General features: G+C 45.2%; 1 long non-coding RNA gene across 1 annotated transcript in view; it reads left to right on the top strand.

The window, feature by feature from the left end:
• Window positions 1-118: 118 nt before the first annotated feature.
• LOC135388864 (uncharacterized) overlaps window positions 119-21,057 on the top strand; it is a 173,133-nt gene continuing 152,194 nt past the window's right edge. Inside the window, exon 1 of the long non-coding RNA XR_010421523.1 lies at window positions 119-274. This is a non-coding gene — a long non-coding RNA (uncharacterized LOC135388864). The remainder of the gene's footprint in view (window positions 275-21,057) is intronic.

The following is a 21,057-nucleotide window of genomic DNA, read 5'->3' as shown; positions in this document are numbered from 1 at the left end:
AACCAAATGTGCTGACTCACGTACCTTGCGTGTAAATCTCCCAATTTGATATGATTTTTGGTCATTGAGACTGCGCGCTACGCACGTATCTTATCGTGACGAAGCAGTTTCGTGTCGCAGTTCGCGACAGTGAAGGCTCGATTTTGGTATGCTTGGTGTCGCGCTTTTAGTACGTTTTGTTAGCGGTGCTTTAATGTGACCGTTGACGCTTCTGTGGTGGCGAGGTGCGCGTTGCCGGGCAATTGCATTTCAAGAGACAACGTTCCCCAACGGGGTAAGTTTGTCTTCTGTCTATAGACGCGTTCCTGTGGTTTAAAAGGTATTCATGCGACAGGCAAGCTGTGAAGTATACATAATAGCGGTGTTGAAAGCATTCGGGTATAGTAGAGTTTGGCATTGTTCACTGTCGCAATTTGATGGGGCCGTAGCATATTCTGCCCAAGGTATGTGATTCTCGGCTGTTCAAATGCGTTACTACACAGTACAACAATAACTGTTATTGCGAGATTATGAATGGGGAGTTTCATCGCCTACTACATTAGGAGGTTTTTATTTTGTTGCTTAACGCGGAACCACCGAAGAGTAATTTGAGCGGAGTGAGTGCTGTATAAGTGGTAGCTGTGAGTTATTTGCTGAGCATAGTGAAAGAATATTTACTTCAATAGCAGTTGTTATCCTAAGTTTTTATTTTTTTAGCGCGAGACCACTGCATCACAGCATGCAAACGAATGCGCGCTTGCCTAGGTCGAGTGGAATGACGTAAATCCTATTTTTTTCTACAGTCTTGCTTTTCACTTGTGATATGGTCCATGAAGTCCTCGTCGGAATATCGTTCATGTTTTTAGAAGAGGCGTAATCGGTTAACTTCACCGCACTCCTTCTGTGTCGTGTGGCGCGGCCTGCTTTGCGGGGGTTTTCATCGTGCCTAGCAAATCAAGCGAGTCACGATAGTTAGCGTCTCCCCCGGTGACAAAGCTTCGAGCGTCTGTAGAACGTGCAGTTCCTTTCCCCGAGAAAAGGCTGGTCCTCTTCGAGCGTGGATTCATGTTCGCCATGGCTTCAATTTCTTGTGTTTTGGATACACGTTGACTACCGAACTGCCATTTTCTGAAGCAGGTTTCAATGCATTATTATTATTTTCTTTCGCAGTGGGTGTTTTGTCAGCTGTATGCTTTTCTACTCGACGTCTGTCCTGCTTAGGTTACTTTGATCTGAAGAGAGAAAAGAGGTCATGTAGCTGGTAATTATATCGGTACACTATTTAATTCTAATATCCTTTCCGAAGAACAAAATAATGCATCAAAGCCCATTGAAAGTGCATTTGATTTAATCTACACCTCGATTCATTCTTGCATTCTATCCAGGAGTAGTGACTTAGTATCAAGGGGGGGGGGGGGATATGTTTATTAAGAAAAAGAAAGGAAAGGTCAGCCAGACGAAGGTCGGCTTGCTATTCCAAACAAAAGATTAGTATCAAGATTACCTTCATATAACGTCAGTACAGAGCGTTCGGTATACCTAGCACTTTGTGGTGGTGTGTGTGTCTTGTGTTTGTCTTGAAACTTTTAGCGCTTTTAAACGCGACGTTCTTCAGTGAGAAACAAACCAAAAAGAGTGTTTTATTGAACATCAAGTACATGACAAATTGCTCGAGTAGTACATAACACAAGTTGTATTATACAACTTATGAAAGGAATATCTCGAACGAAAATTTCTGCCTGCTGTGCTTCCAGTTTAACGTTCCGCGTAACAATTAATCACGGCGAAGACTCGCGTAACGATATTCGAAGACAACAACATGTCGGCCAACAATCACATTTGTGTCGCGAATCAGCCGTAAACCATTTCGTTCGCAGTATATACGACAGACAAACATACAGCTTCTTTTTCCTGGAAGTAACGGTCAGCCCATTTCAATGAGGAGAGGGGGGGGGGGGGGTTATCGAGAGAGTGATTCCTTTGTGGCAAACTCTATCTGGCGGAAAGAGACATCTTCTGCAGCGTCGTCGTCCCATTTTCTCAAAGCCGAACATAAATCTCCCTACGAAGCAGCACGGAGATGATCATGAAGGAAGGGCTGCTGTTCCGGAAACGGAATGCTTTTAAGTCATACCCTCTCTCCCGACGATAATGCTTTATTGCTTGTCATGTTGGAATGGGCCCGGCAGCATACATGCGTGATGGGACGTCCCAGATAGTGGAAGCCTAAATGTGGTAGTATTGTTGGTCGGAGTTAAGATGACTGGAGGAAAAACTACTGTCGTTACAGTAATGGTTGATAATATTTTAAACAGAATGACTTTTGTTTGTTTTGTTTTTTGTTTCTAGCAGAGTATTGTTCTACTGATGGCGTTATAGGTGCGTAGCAGGTCAGACGTAACATATAGTGGTCCGAAGTACAGTTTGTGGCGGCAAGGTTGCATTGCAGACGACAGCGATAGAATATATGCAGAACTGCCGTCTGCTTCGTATATCAAGCACGTGAAACCGTGTGTCATTTGCGAAACAACCTGTACTGGTTGGTCGAGTAAGTACAATCTCTTATACAAGATCCTGACCGTTGACCTGATTTACTGTAAGGTACTGTATTCCCAGATGCATTACACTCTAGAGGCTGCCCTACGTCTACTTTTTAACGGCTCTTGCGGGAAGAGCAGATAGACCTCTCCCTGTTTGCAAGCGAATGACGTCATAGTGTTCGACAGCGCCACCAATTTGGTAGAATTGAACTACATACTATCGAAGCTAGGGGCAAACAAGGTCGCGGACGAAAGCCACCGTCTTGAGGGAATTACGATGGTCCCTGAGAGGGACGCGACCTTCTGTCCTACTTTCCTTTCAATAGAAGGCAGCGAACAAGTGCCCATTCGTGGAACCCAGCCCTCCCGTTCCGGTTTGTTTCGGTTTCAGTCTGTCTACCAACGTCATGATGACGTTTCTCGGGTAGAGGTCTATAGACAGCAGGTACGCAGATTTCGGGCATAGCCAAACTTGTTTTTGCGCAAACTGCTGTTCTCATGTCATGTGCGCATATAGCCATTTACAGTGTACTACGGTGTACCTTGGCACATTAAATACCCTGTCAGTCATCATCTTGTAATAAAGTTGTTTGTTTGTTTTTAAATATCCCGAACAGAGCCGTTTATAGGCCCTGTGTTCAACTGTTAATTCTGCTCCCACATACGGGAGACTTCGGTGACACGGATGTGCATATTTTATGTTGCTATCGTACCGCTTCTTCACGGTCTTTTGTCATAACGTTTTGTCACTTTCTTTACGTATACGGATGTCATGAGTTCATGACCAATCAGCCTACTTTTTCAACGTGTCTTCAAATACGAGCCGAAACGCCTCGTATTTCATCGAATCTCATCATCGAGTCTTGCGGGCTCTTTCCAATACACGTTACGTGTACCGGTATGTTTCGTAAAGTATGTGTTTGACAAAAAAGGGACCTTCATTATTACTCATAGTAAAAACTTTCCTACAGTTACGTGTAATAGAAGAATGTGGAAACTTTCAGTCAAATACAGTCAGCACAAGTAATAAGAAGATAAAAACACAAACTTCTGTGTATATCAGCGTATACAAACATCCTCATGCAGTCAACTGCATTTCAGCAAAGGAATTTACAGTTGGGTTTCCAGAGTTCACGTGCTTTTCTCGTTCTGCAGTTGTGGGAACCGCGGCCCACAAACCCGGGGTGGTTCCGTAATCGACCCGCCGCAACCCCGAAGAACACGAACACAGCAATTGAACAAGAGAAACAGTGTTTATTCTCTTACATGTTCAAGTGCAGAGTAGCGTCGGTCGTGTCGCCGCAAGGCCCAGTCCAGGCAAAAACTAGCTCCCGCTGCCTTCCAGGGCTGCCTTCCTGCCTTGCTCGGAGACAGGGGCGTCTCCCCATATCGCACAAACCTTATCTCTAGGTGTACACGTGTCTGAACCGGAAGCGGCAGCCCACACACCCAAGCAGCACAATGTACCGAAAGTCGAGTGCAATAGGGGTGGACGGTATGTGTCTTATCAATGTTCGTTAGTTTCACGAGTCTGTTCAAGGCCTTCCACCTACCCGTCCACCCCTATTGCACTCGACTTTCAGTGCATTGTGCTGCTTGGGCAGTTTTCTGTTTTGCCTCCTCTCCTCTTACTATTCACGTGACCAAATCGTATGTTATATACATGTTTTTTTTTTTTATTTGACACGCATTTTTAAAATAAAAACACATGTCAGAGCTGCATCAATTTCGTTTTCGCCAGTGGGTTATACTGCCAGGAGGACATCTTGTATAGGACAGCGTATGCAACGACTGGACGAATAATTCGCTAAAATTCATTAATTACACTATTAATTAGATGTTTTCAAGTAAATGCAAGATAGCCAGTCATTACTCGAACCCATCATCCTTATTAAACGCACTGAGGAGCGAACGTACCACGAAAATATAAATTCCCGAATTTTGGGAATTCTGGGAAACATCCCAGACAGCACAGCCGGTTTGAGGATTCAAACCCGCGTCACCTTCTAGTCTCGGCGTGGAAAGCGGTCATCTTAACCACTGCGCCACGGGAGCTGGTTTATGCAGCTCTAATAGTTCTTTTATTAAAAAAAATCTGTGGTGAATAATAATAATAATAATAATCAAGAAAAAGAAACACCCTGTATAAATGGCACATCTTTGTACCTAGCTGATGAAACGCAATCCACTACATGAAAGCTTGTACGCTAATAAACAGAAGTTCAGAGTCTTCTATCTTTTTAGTTGCCTCCAAGCAAAAATTGGGGTGCAAGCAAAGTAGGCAGAGTGCCTGTAACGAAAGAAAGAAAGTATCCTCAACAGTTGACAGTGAATAGCGTGTCTCTGAGTGGTCATTAGCTCCCTATTTCAACTTGCAGACGTCGGCTGCTGATGACAGGGTGGTGAATGTCGTGACATTCCTCGAGCGCTGAACCCCGCTGTGCTGTTTTGCAGATACGGAATCACACGCGGATATAAACACGAATAACGGCCTTGTAAGTCGACGCGAATTGAACTGAAGACGAAGGCTCGGCATTGGGCTAGTTGTTTTATTATGACCGTGCTCGTTATTTCTGCACAGCGGTTGGAAGTACTGGAGGGCATCACGGTGGAATTACGAAGTCGCACGGCTCAGATCAGTACTACGCATCACATATAGCACGTTCATAATACTCAGAACCCAGTACCTCAGAAGAACCCCAACATGATGTTACGACTGGAATAAGCACCGTCTTTGAGCATACTAAATGGGAACAATCGAGTGACTGTGAGACGTGAGGCAAGAACTGCTCGTGTGCAGCTGCTCAGGTGTCGTCTGCGTTCTTCCGGCAAGCAGGCAACGCGGCACATGCGCAACCTTGTTCGAAGGTAAGAAAAAAAGAAGCATAACTCATATAGCCAAGTTTGAGCCAATATGGGGAAAATGTCGGCAATATGGGCCCAACATTGCCCATGTGCACCTGAAGAACTGGTGTCAAATGCGAGAACCAACATGGTACAACATGATGTGGCCCTACAATATCAGCAATGTTGTACACGGCAGCGACTCCCTAAACCACCAGGATATCTGTTAACAGAAATGGCACGCGGTCGTCCTATCTTGTGCCTTTTTTTCTTCTTGTTTTCGACGCTGTTTGAGCACTGTACGCCAACGTTTCTCAACCGGGGTTCCGCGAACAGGATTCTGTTCAGCACCCGCCAGCGCATGTAACTTGACCGCTTACCCAACCACCTTGTTATATCGAACAGTACTCGACATTTGATCGTTGGCATTGGAATTGACATCGAGATCGCAGGGCCAGGTTGCCGCGGCTGACGGCCATTGCAAACAGCCACCAGCTGTGATCTTCATGGGTTGGCTCATCTCGTTAACTCAACCCTGCAGTTTCTCCGCACCACGCTTTTGCTTTTCTCTTGTGCTTCAAAAGCGTTACAAGCACTTGGAAAGCCGTAGCTACTTGGGAGAAACTTCGGAGCGCCTCCCCTGCCCACACTTTACAAGCATCAGTGGTAACTCACAATACGTTATCAGCAGGGAAGTATTGTGAAACAGTTGAATGAATCCAGCAAACCTCAAGCGACATTTGGCGACGATGCAATAAATAATTAAATAAATTATAATTAAACATTTAAATAATCAGTTAGAATAAAAAAAAAATGCTGATTGTACGGCATCTATAGTTCGCTTCACCCACTTCATACACAGTTGCCCCAGGTTCCTTGGGGACGCGCAGGCACGATAAGGGGTTCGCTCAAATAACATAATTTGAGAACCACTGCAGTGTACGCCACAGTTTGAACAGAGCACATGTCGTCCACTTCGTTCTGTATTTGGGTCCCTTTTCTCCTCAAGAGAGAGAGAGAGAAATACATGACGACGATGATATGGAAGTGTTACCATTTTCATGTGTGCACCAGCCACAGCAGTTCCACGGGAGACTCATGAGGGGGGCGCGTCACCGGGCGTTTTCCACAGAGGGGGCGCAGGACAGCAGGGCCCAGGAAGCTCATTAGGTTATGCATGTAAAGCGAGAAGAGCCGAGAGAATTTTCACCGTGAAATTTAGAATATAATTTGGCTAATTCAGTTTTCACTGTTTCACTGATTTTTTTTTCTTTCGTTTTTCAGTTTCTGTGGGGCTTTGAAGCGTAGAAAATTTGCGACATAACAAATTGCCAGTCATACGTGCGTAGCTAAAGATGGAGAGCACACGAGCACCCTGGATTTATGAACGTTCATGAACGGGAGGTTGACTGTGTATGTAAAATTCTGCGCCGAGTTTTTATTTTTATTTTGTTTTCTCGCGTCTTTAAACGTGCTTCTAGGGGTTCGTGGGCGTGCTTCACGGTCATCCTGCTCCAGACTGTGGAAGTCAGTCTCACCTCAGGTCAGCCAGCTTGCTTACTTCTGTTGCGTTATTGGATGATGATAAACGGTTGAAGGTATTACGTTTGGACTCCTTGTTACTGTCCGAACCCACACTGGAGTTCCTAGACCAGGGATCGGGAACCCACTGCCCAGTTGCGCTGCTGTTGTGGGCCAGCGCAGACCAAGCGCGCGACAAAAAAAAATCCGGTGCTTATGAGTTGTTGTTCGTTATGGGATAGGAGAGGTTATCCAAGAGAGAGTGCAGCCAGTTAGCTGCAGTGGGCAGTCGGCTGCAGTTACGTGCAGCCAAAGAGCTTCGAATAATTTTCTTTCCTAAATACTTCTCCGGCTTTGCACTGGGCTTTCTGTGGTGAGACTCTCACCCTGACGGGAGGACATCGCGTTCTACGTGACCTTCTGACGCCACCCACTCAAACGTTGCCCAGCTGCGCACTGCTGATGATGGCACAAGAAGGCCGAAACAGCTGTCCAGTACTGGTGTGGCGATGTTTAGAACTTATAAACACATCCAACAGAGGATGTCGGAAGGCGTGGCGCGGCAAGCGAATTCCTCAGGCAAAAGCGCGTGTTGCCTTTCCCGCTCTTAATAAAGTCAACAAAACCGGATGTTTGTTGTATAAACTTGCCATAACTTTGTGAATGCAACAAGCAATGGGAAATACGAGCATTTAGTACAGTCAGTGATGGGCAAAGTACCTCAAAATTATACTTAAAGTAAAGTACCAAGTACCTGGCGTCAATAGTACTTCAAGTACAGTACAAAGTACCCAATTCCAAATGTACTTCAAGTAAAGTACAAAGTACTAGGCAAAGTACTTCAAGTACTCATCAAGTACATTCTCAATTTAATTTGTATCACTTTGCATTGCACTGTTTAGTATCTGTGTCTTGCTTTTTTGGCAAAACTTTAGCGAGTATTCTTGACAAATGCTCTGAAGCCATAAAGTCCTAGGTTAAGTGCTAACCCGTGAATATGAACTTAATCAGATGTCATAATTTGCAGTTACATGTAGAGAAGTAATCAGTTAGCTGTGCTGTGATTATGCAAAATAGTATTATACCCTGACTGATCCAAGATCACCCGCCTAGTGTGGTGTTCCGGTACTAATCTTTTGCTATAACAGGCTAGGAAATTTCAAGGGGGAAAAGTACAAGCCAACAGAGATTATGTATTTGTGGGCATTCCTTGCTGATTTTTGAAATACAACATGTTTAAAAAAGAATATGAAGAAAGTAAAAAAGGATGAAGCACAATGTAAGCCTTCATTTGTATACGACTGTGATCTGCAGCAATGTAATCCATGTGACCAAATTAAAAAAAAAAAACATAAAATGTAAAAATGAAAGCATTTGTGTCTATCAGAGTGTTCATCATGTAATGCAATCACGCATATAATGTGATATAAAATTATTCTTAATTGCCAATGAAGGAAACAGTATAAAAAGCGTATAACCATGCATAACCAGTCATTGTGCTGCCGGTTGCAGTGTCATAATGTGTGCGTGTCTTTGCATTCCATTCGTTTTACATAATCACAGAAGCGTTGACACTTTTTCAACATTTCAAGCCTCTCAACAATAGATTTGCTTCAACAAATGGGCTCTTTAAAAGCACAAAAAATCTTTTTGGTAAAATGTCAGACTGGTACTCTTGGTACTGCATCCTACTAAAAGCGTTAAAATGACGGCAAGAAGGCGAAAACTCAGAGATAGCACTATCTGTGTGTTTTCGTCTTCTTCTTTTAGTAAGGTGCATTTTTTACGCTCTTTTGTGATTTTTTGTCTGGGGTCCAAGTTTGGGTACTTGAGTACTTGATGGGAAAGTACTCAGAAAAAAATACTTAAAGTACGGTACAAAGTACACGATTTAAAGTGTACTTACAGTAAAGTACAAGTACACAGAAATGTACTTAAAGTACTACTTGAGTACTTGATACTTCAAGTACTGCCCATCACTGAGTACAGTGCGTTGAAAAAGTAATAGTTAAAGAAAATTTCAGCTTGTTCGGCTGCTTAATAATTGCGGCAGGCTAACTTCAGGCTGACTTCCTTTGAAACTGTTTCAAATATGTTCTGCGGTCCTTGGAAAAAAGATCGACGAGTGGGGAGGGTGAAATGGGTGGCCTTTAGGATTGCAAAGGTTCCCGACCTCTGTCCTATATACGATAGGATGATAGGATTTCAACTGCACAGATTATCATACACACCCACACTATCTTCTCACAAGAACAGCGCTCATCTCTTCGAAGTCTCAATCTTCCTCCGATTGGATTCGGAAACTTCAAACAGTTTTGCGCTCATTTTGGCATAATCACGGTAGAAAATTACGGCTCAGCATTTTGAAAACACTCATTATATCATCTTTGCATAGCTCCCGTGAGGGAAAGATCAAAGCTGGCACTGAGGCCGCGTGATACATAAATTAATTTCTTCCCATGACAGGCATTAAGTCAACAGTGCCACTGCGTCTGGCGGAATTTAGCCTCCCCCCCCCCCCTTGTCCCTCAACGAGAAAAGTCCCTCCCCTTCCAAAAGGGAAGAAAAGGAAAAAGAAGTGCAGTGTAAGAGGGGTCGAGTAATATGATTTTTCTCTCTTTCCGTTTCGCAAATATCGTGCTTGTGTTCCTAGCTGTGCAGCTCGCCTGTTTGCCAAGCTAACAGAGAAAGCTCTTCGTCACTGCACCGCTTGGATGGGCGTCGTGAAGTCTGCATCGAAAGGCGACGTGTCTTTAGCTAGGTCTGACGTCTACGATAGCGGGTTGTTGTAGACGAGCGTTGTAAACGTCTCGTAAACTATAACGTACGGAATTGCAAAGGTGTAAGGGTCCCGGCGATCTCGTTCGTGGCGCCTTGAGCCTACTGTATTGCTGCTGAAAAAAAATGGAAATGTTAAGCTTTCACAGTAAATATCGCTCATGTGAGGAAGACTGATCTTTTCTGAGTTAATGATAGTAGCTTCTTGCTAGCGGGTACTATCTCCATCGGAGTGTAGTGTCTTTGAGATCGTATGCTCTTATTCCAGCGTTCCTGCAGCCGCTGCACTCTAAGAAAAAAATAAAATAAAAGGAGTAAAGCAGGGAGTAATTGCAGCTTTTAGTGCCCTAGACAGTAATTACTCCCTATTTTAGTCCCCTAACCCTGACATTTACTCCCCAGGACTGCAAATAGTCACTGAACTTCGCGAATGGTCTTCCGAATGCAACAGTCTACGTAAATATGTGTTCTTGGTCAGTTTGATGGAATAAGGCTGTATAACTCAACCAACTTGGAAATTTTTCACCCACACAGAGCAGGAAACAGTTCGCGCTTCTTTCTTCGCAAGCTGTGCCCTATGTATGTCGCAAGATTTCATATCACTCGACATATCACGGTTGAATTCAAAGTAATTTCATGCATGCACACGAACTATGTACCTGGGACTCTTAGAACAGAGCGTGAAATGCAGTCTCCACTCTGTGACATTCATTTACTCCCGTGCATTTACTCCCAAAAAGGACTGTTTTTTGTGGCAAGGCATTTAGTCCCAAAAAGGAGTAAAACTACTCATTTTTTTCTTAGTGTGCGGAAGCACTTTCTTCACTAAATTTTTCCAATGACCCACATTTGATTCGTTTCGTTTGCATGAATCTCTTGCTGTTCATGGGCGAGTGTTAATTGCTTTCTTGAGTTGTGGTAACAAGAAGAAGAAGAAGTCCCGCGGAGCAAGGTGACGGATTGCGTCCTGTCTTGTTACCGCTTGTCAGCGTATTTTAGCTTCCTGACGAACAAATATGTCCTGGAAATAAATTATAGGTCCTCTATTAGTGGGCAGAGATATCGCGATGCAGTTTCATTAACCTTGGTGTCATGTCGTGCTAAATGCGCACCGAAGTATTCGTCTGATGTGTGATCCCGTACAAAAATGAATATATATGGATTTTGAGAAGTCCAAATATATTGCGCAATGGAAGAGATAATGTACCTTGATTATCTTTTCGATTATCCGCTATTATTACTGTACTGTGGACAAACACACTTTTTAATAAATAATAATTCTAACATGAATAATACCGGTATAGTAGTTATTTTCATGCATCTTGACCTTCATTGTCGAGGCACGAATACCTCCGTGCCACGATGTTTTAATTTACCGTGGAATTTTTATTTTCAATTCAAATAAGGTTACTAATGCGGGACGCCCGCGGGCTTCTGACTCACAGGAAGGTGGGAAAGCATTCCCCTATATAAGAAATACCATCATTGCTCAACATTTGTCAAGGTTACTCACGTATCGTTCTGAAGTTAAGTAACCGGCTGTACGTCGCTGTTGTGCGCAAGGCCACGGCAAAGTTTCCTCGAATGTCGAAAGCAATGGTCTCGCTCAACGCGGCTCCTGGAACTCTCAGCTGTACTGTAAATGAGAACTAAAATTTCTTTCTTTATATTTACATATTTACGGAATTTTTAAGCGTGTCCTTAGGCTCTTATTGAACAGCACTTTCCCTCTCCTATTTACCATCAATGCCGCGCGTTATGGGACGGATTACTCTTGTGCCTTCAATGAGAAGCAACTCGTCGACATCCTGCTCCTTATGCGTCCGAAGCAACGTCTTTGCGGACGCTATCCTAGGGGACCACCCGATGGACTGTCCCAGGAGCCACTTACGGGAAAACATCTCTTCCATCGAAAGATGGCGCTACGGTTGGTGGACCTCTACCGCAGTGCTTTCCTCGCAGCTAATCGTACGGGGTCTCACGAATAACATTTCTTTTCATTGAAAATACAGTAAGGGACAGAAACGGAAATATCTGCGCAGAAACTCTCGATGGATTTCCACTCGTCTTCTTTCTTTCTTTTTTTTTTGTTCCGCTCGCTCACAGCGAGTCTCTGAGGTATTGCTGTTTGTGCTGCTGACACGGGCCTGTTGGAAATCACTCGAATCTCGAGTAATAAGGCTGTTGTGAAAGATTGTCTTCGTGATGGACTCAGAAATTGAATTGTAAGCGACGCGTGGGAGAACTATACTTAGATGGTTCAGTGTGGTGTTTTACATAGCGGTGTGCAGCTACAGGGACACACTTTTTCATTTTCTATGAGCGCATAAAGTCATATACGTTGAATATGTGCTTTGAAGAGGCTGAGAGGCCTGCGAAGATTAGCTTGCTGTTTCTAGTAGATCTATAGGTGTCGGGGGCGAAACTGATGTGCTCGCAGGCAGTGTGGTGTCTCCTACGGTCTCCGATTTTGCGTGACATGAACCGATCCTCAATACATGTTTACTAATGCTGTGCGAATGCTGTGCAAATATCCACATTTTTTTAAAATATGAAAGCGAATGATTGTATATTCCACTCTAATTCCGTACCGAACATCGATTTTTATATAACGAACCGAAGCGATGTCTCTTGCAAACCGAATCATATTCGAATAGTTCCAAAGCAGCACTCGTAAAAAAAGAAGAAAAACCGCAAGAAGAGAGGATATGAAACAAAGTGAGTGTTGCTTCATACAAATATCCATACGCACATATTACGAATATACGCTGTATTTCCGCATATGCTGTACGTGTGTAGGTACCGTTAGACGGCTATTAGCATCGGGCTCGCTTCGGTAGCATAGCCATTTGTTTCGTATTTGCTCCGTGTATATATGACTCTTAGCTTCGTACTCCCGCTTCGATTTTCAGATTACAATTCGCACAGCCCTAACGTTTGCTATAATATCGCCCTTTACTAGAAACACACGCATACATATTTTGCCACTCATGCTCCGTTAAGTGCAAGTTGAGTAATGCTGGAGGCATTTTTGAAGGCTGTCTCTACCGAAACGTTCCTACGTTATACGATAGCACCGGCTTGTGAGATATGTACGATAATACGTACAATCGAGTAATAGCGACAGAGAGCATTCGGGAACAGAATCCCCAGTGATCATAAACAGAAACCGAATGCATGCGGACCAGAGTGGTTGAAAGAATGTAATTCGCCCATAAAATGGAGTCCACGTGGAGTCCTGCGTTTTTGAGCATGAGCCACAAACTGAAAGCAACGGATCAGTGTATATGCTACATATCGGAACTCTCTGCGTGAGGTTTTTACGACACATGCCATTCTCAGCAGCGTATATATCTCCGAATTGCTATGTGTACTTTAATTTTGCGAAGCGATATCATTACGATCATACCTTTTGCACGGGGCAGGAGCATTGGTTTAGGCCGTAAAAAGGCTTTCCAGGTGGGAGCGTTCAATTTACTCCTCTACTCAAGTGCTCCTCTACCTTCGACCTGGAACATATGATTCGTTCAGAGTGGTTTTGATGCGGCGTATAGGAACACCGAATGAATTACCCCAACTGTCAGGATTGAAACGTACGATAGACATCCTATAGACATACGGTTACTGCCCCGCGGCGCGGGGGTAAGGTATCTTACTACTACTACTACTAGCGTACTAGTCATAAAATTCGGTTGCAGGCTTGAAGATGTCACCCGCTCTATTTCAGTGGGGTCCGCTTTCGATGTTAGGAATGGAGAAGGCAGCCACCTTAGTAAACGTACACTGTCCGCAAGTTAACTTACGATGACCATCACGCACACCATTCGTAATCATATCATGGAGAACGATGTGATGGGGAAGGATGCTGAAGTTGAAGTCGAAGGATGCCGGGTCTTTAAATTGATGTCCAATAATGGATTGTGATGTCGATTGGCTTGGATGAAGTAAAGCTAACAATGATGTGATGTCGGCACAGTTCCCTTAAAAGACGGCCAAGGAAGCACATTGCCCCAGTGCGTCAGTTATGACGTTGCCCACCTCTGTGAGGCCGACAACGGCAAGCCCCCACCACCGATGTTGTCTAACAAACCCACTGAGAATATTTCCTAAGCTCAGCAGGGGGATGTTGTACTAAAAACTATCAAAATCAGCAGCTCTGTGGAACCGAATTTTTCTCCGAAAAGGTATATCTTCATTTCATGCATGATTCAGGCGTGATCAGTTTCGTAATAATAATAATTAAGCAAATCACCTCTCAAGATGAGTAACCCTTAATTTTTGAGCCTTTTACGAGCCATACAACGCCCCCTGCTGACAACACCCCGCGGTCATTTCGGAGAACCGCCTCTGCCTCGGCTTTCAGGCCTTGTAAAAGCAAAGTTAGTTTTCAAGTGCTCGAAGTTGGGAGCTCCAGGAAAAGAGTCATTAATTGCTCCCTGTACTTTCAGTGTTGAATATTAATAACGTAAAAAAAAAAAAGGGGGGGGGGGAAAGGCTCGAAAAATTTACTCGGTGGCTTTAACCGTCGGCCCGTTTCCTGCTGACTCGAAGATATGGGACACTATATCTGACGCCTAAATAGCTTAGCAGTAATAAAATTTCTGGCGCAGCCGTGGAGGCATTAAAAGAGTAGTACTTAGTAACAACGATCGTGTTACAAATACTGCGTTGGATGTAACCACGCCTCGGAATGGACCGAACATTCGAATGCTTGCGGGGACAGCTCATATAACCCAGTGACAACGTAGAGATCGCTGTGGCGTTATTCAGTGCCATGCGAGGCTGTGCAATGCAAAATATTTATATAGTCTTCGCACGCGATTATTTATGCATCGTTCATGAAATGGCATTGCTGGGCATCGTTCCGGACACCTGGACTTGAAGTCTGAACACCTGAGAAGTCTGTATGTGACAGCAGCGAGTTTCATTACATCGGCAGGTGTTCACGATAACGGTTCTGAAGACAGGATAAGCCAATCGCCTTATTCGTTTGAAGGAGCTGACACCGCGGCTTATTATTGCTACTTTTTACTATTTACGTGAAGTGATGTTTCATGGCATGCCCTTTAATGATATGTCTTTACGAGAGCCAACCGTATAATATACGGCACGTTCGATTGGGGTTAAAATGCCTTTCACCAACACTGAGGATATAAAAAAAAGAGAAAGGTGTTGCGTCTGAGTAAGAGATAAGATTAGTCTCGCGTCGGCGAACTTGTCTGGTGTTGATGAGCGATAACTGTAGGAGGGCGCGACTTCTAAACTTTTGCATGGTTTGCTGGAGAAATAAGGCAGCACACGGTGCTCTCACTGCACCCTCTGCACTCGCCGAGCTCGTTTTCGGAAAATGTACACTCTAAAAACAGAGCTTCACCACATAGCACGCTGTGTGCCAACCATTGCCACGAATGATAGGGTTATCGCTTCCGATTCGAGGAGAGAAGGGGGCGTACGCCTTTTTGTGGTAATTTGAGTATATGGTAATTGCCACAAAATGGCGTGCGCCCCCGTCTCTCCTCGAATCAAAAGTGATGACCCTATCGTTCGCGGCAGTGATTGGCGCACTACGTGCTATGCGGTGACGTTCTGTTTGGTGTAGAAGTTTCACGATAACATGATCAGCCAATCGCCTGATTCCTTTGGAGTGGCTGACGTCACTATGAACTCTACCAAGCTAGCCCGCCGACTGTGTCGGCTCCGAACGGCGATCTTAACTGCTGGCTGTGACACCTTTTGTATAGATGAATCTGATAGGTCCGTATCTTCACTACATATGCTAGCCAATCATCATCCCCAATGACAACGTTCTCGCTCCTGCTTTGTTGATAACGGGAGGCGGAGACTATTATGTGGAGTCATTATGTACCGCATTATGGCTACAAAATAGGCTCCGCCTCCCGTTTACAACAAATCAGGGACGAGAACGTTGTCATTCGTGATGATGGTTGGCTAGGAGCGTGCCATGTGGTGAAGTTCATTTTTCCTCAGACGCTTTCAGACACATGTCGGCACAGTTCCCTTAGAAGTCGGCCCAGGACGCGCATTCCCCCAGGGCGTCAGTCGTGACGTTGCCCACATACGTGAGGCCGACAACGGCAAGCCCTATCGCCACCACCACCACCACCACCATCATTTTTAAGAGTGTAAAGCAAAACGTTATGTGTACCTCCGCGTTGGCGTCTGATTGGTTGCTACAATTCTTCAGATGACGTAACAATGGATAGTGGTATATGGATGGCGGTGCGTCTACTCGCCGGTATCCGAAAAAAAAATTTCGTTTTTGCATTAACGCTGCACACGATATGAACGAGAAGAATTGAACAATAAATTGTAAATAAAATTACGAAGCGTAGAAGAACGACATTACATCTATTTAACCCGTAACTAAATACATGCGGATTGGAGTTCTTACCTCCTTTAAGTTTATCTAAAACACCCTGATAAGGCGCTACTTACCCGCTTCCCATCGGACATGCACAACAATTTTCAATTTTTGCCTTTTTCATGAAGCAAACAACAGTGCAACCGTTTCCTTTGCGGTGCTGTTCCCGGGAAGATTTTTTCATAAAAATCGTTTTAACACCACTCGCACTACAAGCGTACTGCATGTTTCTGTTTGGAACCTGCTGTCGTGTGTATCACGTTCAAACAAGTGTCCGCACATATTCTTCTGAAAAAGTAGTGAGACTTGCAAGACAGCGGAATGCCTGGTGCGAAGTGCTGGGCACGAGAAAGCAATGCAATGGGTTTTAATGCAGATCGACTGTGTAGCTGCCTTCTAAAGTGTTAAGTGGAACACTGGTGACGTAAGTTCAAGACAGCGAAAATTATCCTCTGCTCATTGAAGAGGATTTTGCGTTTGAATAAACGGGATGTCCGAGGTTTCATTCCGCAACAGATTATGCTCGAGTATTATATAGATCCTCAAAAAGCAGAAGATCTACGCAAGAAGAATCTTCGGGCATCATCCGAGAGTCGGAATAACTATACCTGCTTCGTAAAATGAAAACACGATCCTGATTGGCTGAATCTTAGTTGTTACGTCACGTCGACGAGTAAGCATTCAGACATATGTCGGCACAGTTCCCTTAGAAGTCGGCCCAGGACGCACATTCCCCCAGGGCGTCAGTCGTGACGTTGCCGACATACGTGAGGCCGACAACGGCAAGCCCTATCGCCATCACCACCACCACCGACGAGTAAGCAGGCTTTCCTACGGACCTACTTTGCGGACCTACGTGGCGTTGCTTCTTACTGGCCATCCCCTGTGACGCCAACAGACGCACAGCTTAGTTTTATGGCTTTGCATCAAACACTGCTTGATTTTACTACATTAATTATTTATAGACAGTGTCTGCACCTATCGCAAGATGTCGAAGATGTCTGTACATCAATGATAGTGAATAACATGGGGTTGCCGTTTTGTCGTCATTTGGAAACAGAAGTACAGAGCCGAGTGGTTCCAGTAAAAAACGCTAAAACAGGCCATGTACGCATACTACATTTATCGTGTGCTGTCACTGCATGTGCGCAAATTTGGAATACCCATATATCGTGGCTTATGTTTGGTAAGCAACGAACCTACAATTTCTTACCAGTTCCCGTCTGATCTTCGCTGTTCTCTCCACGCCGTAGCACGGTCGCGGCTACGAAAGTCGTAATGAAATATATCACCGTGTCCCTCCAAAAGGTCTTTGACGAATGCCACTGACTTTCCACTTCGTCCAACCCCATAATTCACTCGATAGCAGGGTGACCGAACCGAAGGTATAACACGCGGCAAATCCCCACATGTCCCACACGATACGATGCTTCCATTTGTACAGGTATGTGAAATTAATGATATCTGGAAGCCGGTTCTCCCTCGGGAGAAGTGTAAATACCTTCCTTCATATACCTGACCCTATCAAACTCATTCGTATAAGGTTTGGAAAGCACACGCGTGGTCTCCTGGGATCACAACAGGAAGCTCAAGGCTTCATCGAAAAGATGGGTCCTAAGCAAATGGCCTCCTCGATGGATGTATATCTCCTTCTCGAGGCAGGCACCGCTATTTGCTCCCGTGTGTGACTCTCGGGCACAAATTATATGTCAGCGTAGTTTCCGCTGTTGATGGAATTGCGTATACCGCCCGGCAGATATGTGGCAGGCATCGGAAAGGGTAAAAATTCGAGCTCACACCCATAAAACGTTACGCTTATACCTACACCCTTAAAACAGCGCTTCACCGCATCACACGCTGCCGTCCAACCATCGTCCCCAGTGACATGGTTCTCTCTCGCACTCTTAAAAATGAACTTTGAAAAATGAGGAGGGGGGGGGGGGTAATGGCAGGATCGGCTCGCCGTTGTTGGCACCACAGAAGTGGGCGTCGTCACGACTATAGCCAAAAAGAAGAAAAAAAGAAAAAGAAAGACGGATGGAGGATAGAAGGTGACGGACGGAGACGCGTAGAGGGTGCATGAGTTCGTCGGGGAGAGCAAAGTGAAAAATGAAAATGAACCACATAGCACGCTCCTAGCCAACCATCGTCCCGAGTGACATCGCTCTTTCCCCTGATTTGCTGAAAACACGGGGCGTACGCCATTTTTGTTGCATTATGCGGTTCATAATTGCCACAAAAAGGGTGTACGCCCCCTGTTTTCATCAAATCAGGGGAGAGAACGTTGTCATTCGGGAGGATGGTTGGCTAGGAGCGTGCTATGCGGTGAAGCTCTGTTGTTAGAACTCATGCACCCTCTACGCATCTCCACCCTTCATCCTCTATCCTCCATCCGTCTTTCTTTTTTTGCTATAGTTATGACGACGCTCGCTTCTCTGTGGCCAACAAAGGCGGGCCGATCCTGCCATTCCCCCCCTCCATTTTCAACGAATCACATCACTCTAAGAACAGAACTTCACCACATAGCACGCTGTGCGCCAACCATTGCCACGAATGATAGGGTTATCGCTTGTGATTGGAAGACAGAGGGTGGAGGGGGAGGCGTACGCCCCCTCTCTCTTCGAATCAGAAGCCGTGGCAATGGTTGGAGCACAGCATGCTACACTCTTGAAAATGAACTTCGCCACATAGCACGCTCCAAGCCAACCATCATCCCGGGTGATATCGTTCCCTTCCCTGATTTTTTGAAAACGGGAGGCGTACGCCTTTTTGTGACACTTATGCAGAAATGTTAATTGTCACAAAAAGGCGTACGCCTCCCGTTTTCCACAAATCGTGTGAGAGAACGATGTCACTCGGGATGATGGTTGGCTTGGAGCGTGCTATGTGGTGAAGTTCATTTTTAAGAATGTATGTGGTGAAGTTCTGTTCTTATAGAGTGATGTGATTCGTTGAAAACGAGAGGCACGCGCTTTTTTGTGTCCCTCATGCAGTTATTTTAATTGTCACAAAAAGGCGTACGCTTGCGCTTTCCACGAATCAGGAGTGATACCGGTATCATTCTGCGCAATGGTCGGCCTTTAGCGTGCAAGGTTGCGAAACTCTGTTTTTAGAGTGGAAGGGCAGTTTCAGCCCATTTCAGCTGGCGACGTTCATGGCTACACACGCTAAGAAAAAAGAAGTAATTTTAATCCCTCTTGGAACTAAATGCTTTGGACGGCAATTTATGCAGAAAAATTCAACCGAATTTCAATTTGAAAGAAAAAATAACATGGAGATTTCGGCTTCATTAGTTTTGAGGCCAGCAACTCCACATGACTACTAAACAGCGAATGCAGTACCGGCAGGGTGCATCGCTAACGGCAGCCAGTGGCGTATCTAGAGCTACGTGCGCCCATGGCAACATGGGTAACATGATGTCCTTGGGGATGCGTTTTCGTGTGGTCCGCACTAGGTTTCACACTACAACCTCTCTAATGGCGGGTTCTTTAGATCATTTATAAATGTGCCAGGTTGAGTGCCCGACCTGGCACATTCACACCCGACCACATTATGGCGCCCCTGTTCACCTGGCGCCCATGGCTCCTGTCCACACCTGCCACACCCTAGATACGCCACTGACGGCAGCAGCTGTGAAAAATGGCTTCGCGCTATCGGCTGACGTTGGTTGTGTCTATACTAGGCCATCGTGCTGGTTTGGTAGACAACCTGCTGCCGCAGTACCCCTGCTCCCGCTGAGCAGCACCGGCAGCAGGTCAGGAAATGCTGAACGCGCTGCTGCTTCGTGTGTGACGTCACCGTAGCAGACGACACACAACAAACGTGCGTAGTTCAAGCATGGCGTCCACTTCGACCACACAGCTGATCGCCGTCGCCATATGGACGTCGAACAGTACAATAAATAGATTAGTATACCTGCAGAAGAGGCGACAGGACTGCAAAATGGTATGTATGTTTCAAGCGATAAATTAAGACGTCCTAAAGTCATTTCGAAATTGGTGAGCATTAAAGCCTGGAATACTTTCGGCAAAGCCCTGAGCGGCACACGATTAGGGTAAAGGTCTTAGGCTCCCTTTCAATTTCGATTCTTACAATTAATGCAGACATCATGCCATCAAAACAAATCTCTTCGTCCATCTTATGTGATGGAAGTCAGAGAGAGAAGAAGAGAGAGATGTTGAAGCCCATCAGCATCTCTGTTCATCTCTGTTCATCATCTCTTTGTTTTCTCATCATCTCATCATCTGTTTGTACTTTCTGTGTGTAAGCGTCCTGGGCTAGTCAGTTCGACTTCGTCGAAACTCTCATCCCCATTTTTTTCTTTCTCACACCACCATTACCATCGAGAGAGAGAGGGGGGATATATTTATTAGAGGAAAGGGAAAAAGAACGGGGGGAAGGGAGAGAACGGGGAGGGAACGGGGGAGAGAGAGGACAGTCGTCGAAAAGGCCAGACAGTAAATTGAATCATAACAATAATATACGATGGGCGTTCAAGTCAAACCGGGACTTTTCATTTTTCGCACAAGTAAAATGAAGGTAGTGGCGAGAATTTAGTTTTATTTTTCAACGTAATCTCCAGCTGCACTAATGCACTTGTCCAAGCGTTTCACGAGGGCTTGGATGCCAGCAGCGTAGAAATCCTTACCGGCGCGTAGCAGCCATGATCGGACCGCATTCTTGACCTCGTCGTCGCAGCTGAAGTGACGGCCCCCAAGGAACGCCCTCAGTGGACCGAAGAGATGGAAATGGCTGAGGAGGGCTGATGGAGGCAGAGAGGTCTGGACTGTAAGGAGGATGTGGCAGCAACTCCCAGTCAAGTTCCTGTAAGGTGCTTGTCGTGAAATGTGCGGCATGCGGGCGTGCATTGTCCTGTAGGAGGAGAACTCCTTTGGTGATGAGGCCCGGCTTTCCGAAACTGAAGGTGTTCATAAATAATTGTGTTCAACGTTCCAACAGAAAGGTCCGTCTTTCGAGCCAGTTCGAGACATGTTATCCGTCGGTCCTTGAGGA

This window comes from Ornithodoros turicata, chromosome 3 (assembly GCF_037126465.1).
Source record: "Ornithodoros turicata isolate Travis chromosome 3, ASM3712646v1, whole genome shotgun sequence".
Taxonomy (NCBI): Eukaryota; Metazoa; Arthropoda; class Arachnida; order Ixodida; family Argasidae; genus Ornithodoros; species Ornithodoros turicata.
The sequence above is the reverse complement of the archived record's forward strand: the minus strand, read 5'-3'. Positions and strand labels throughout refer to the sequence as shown.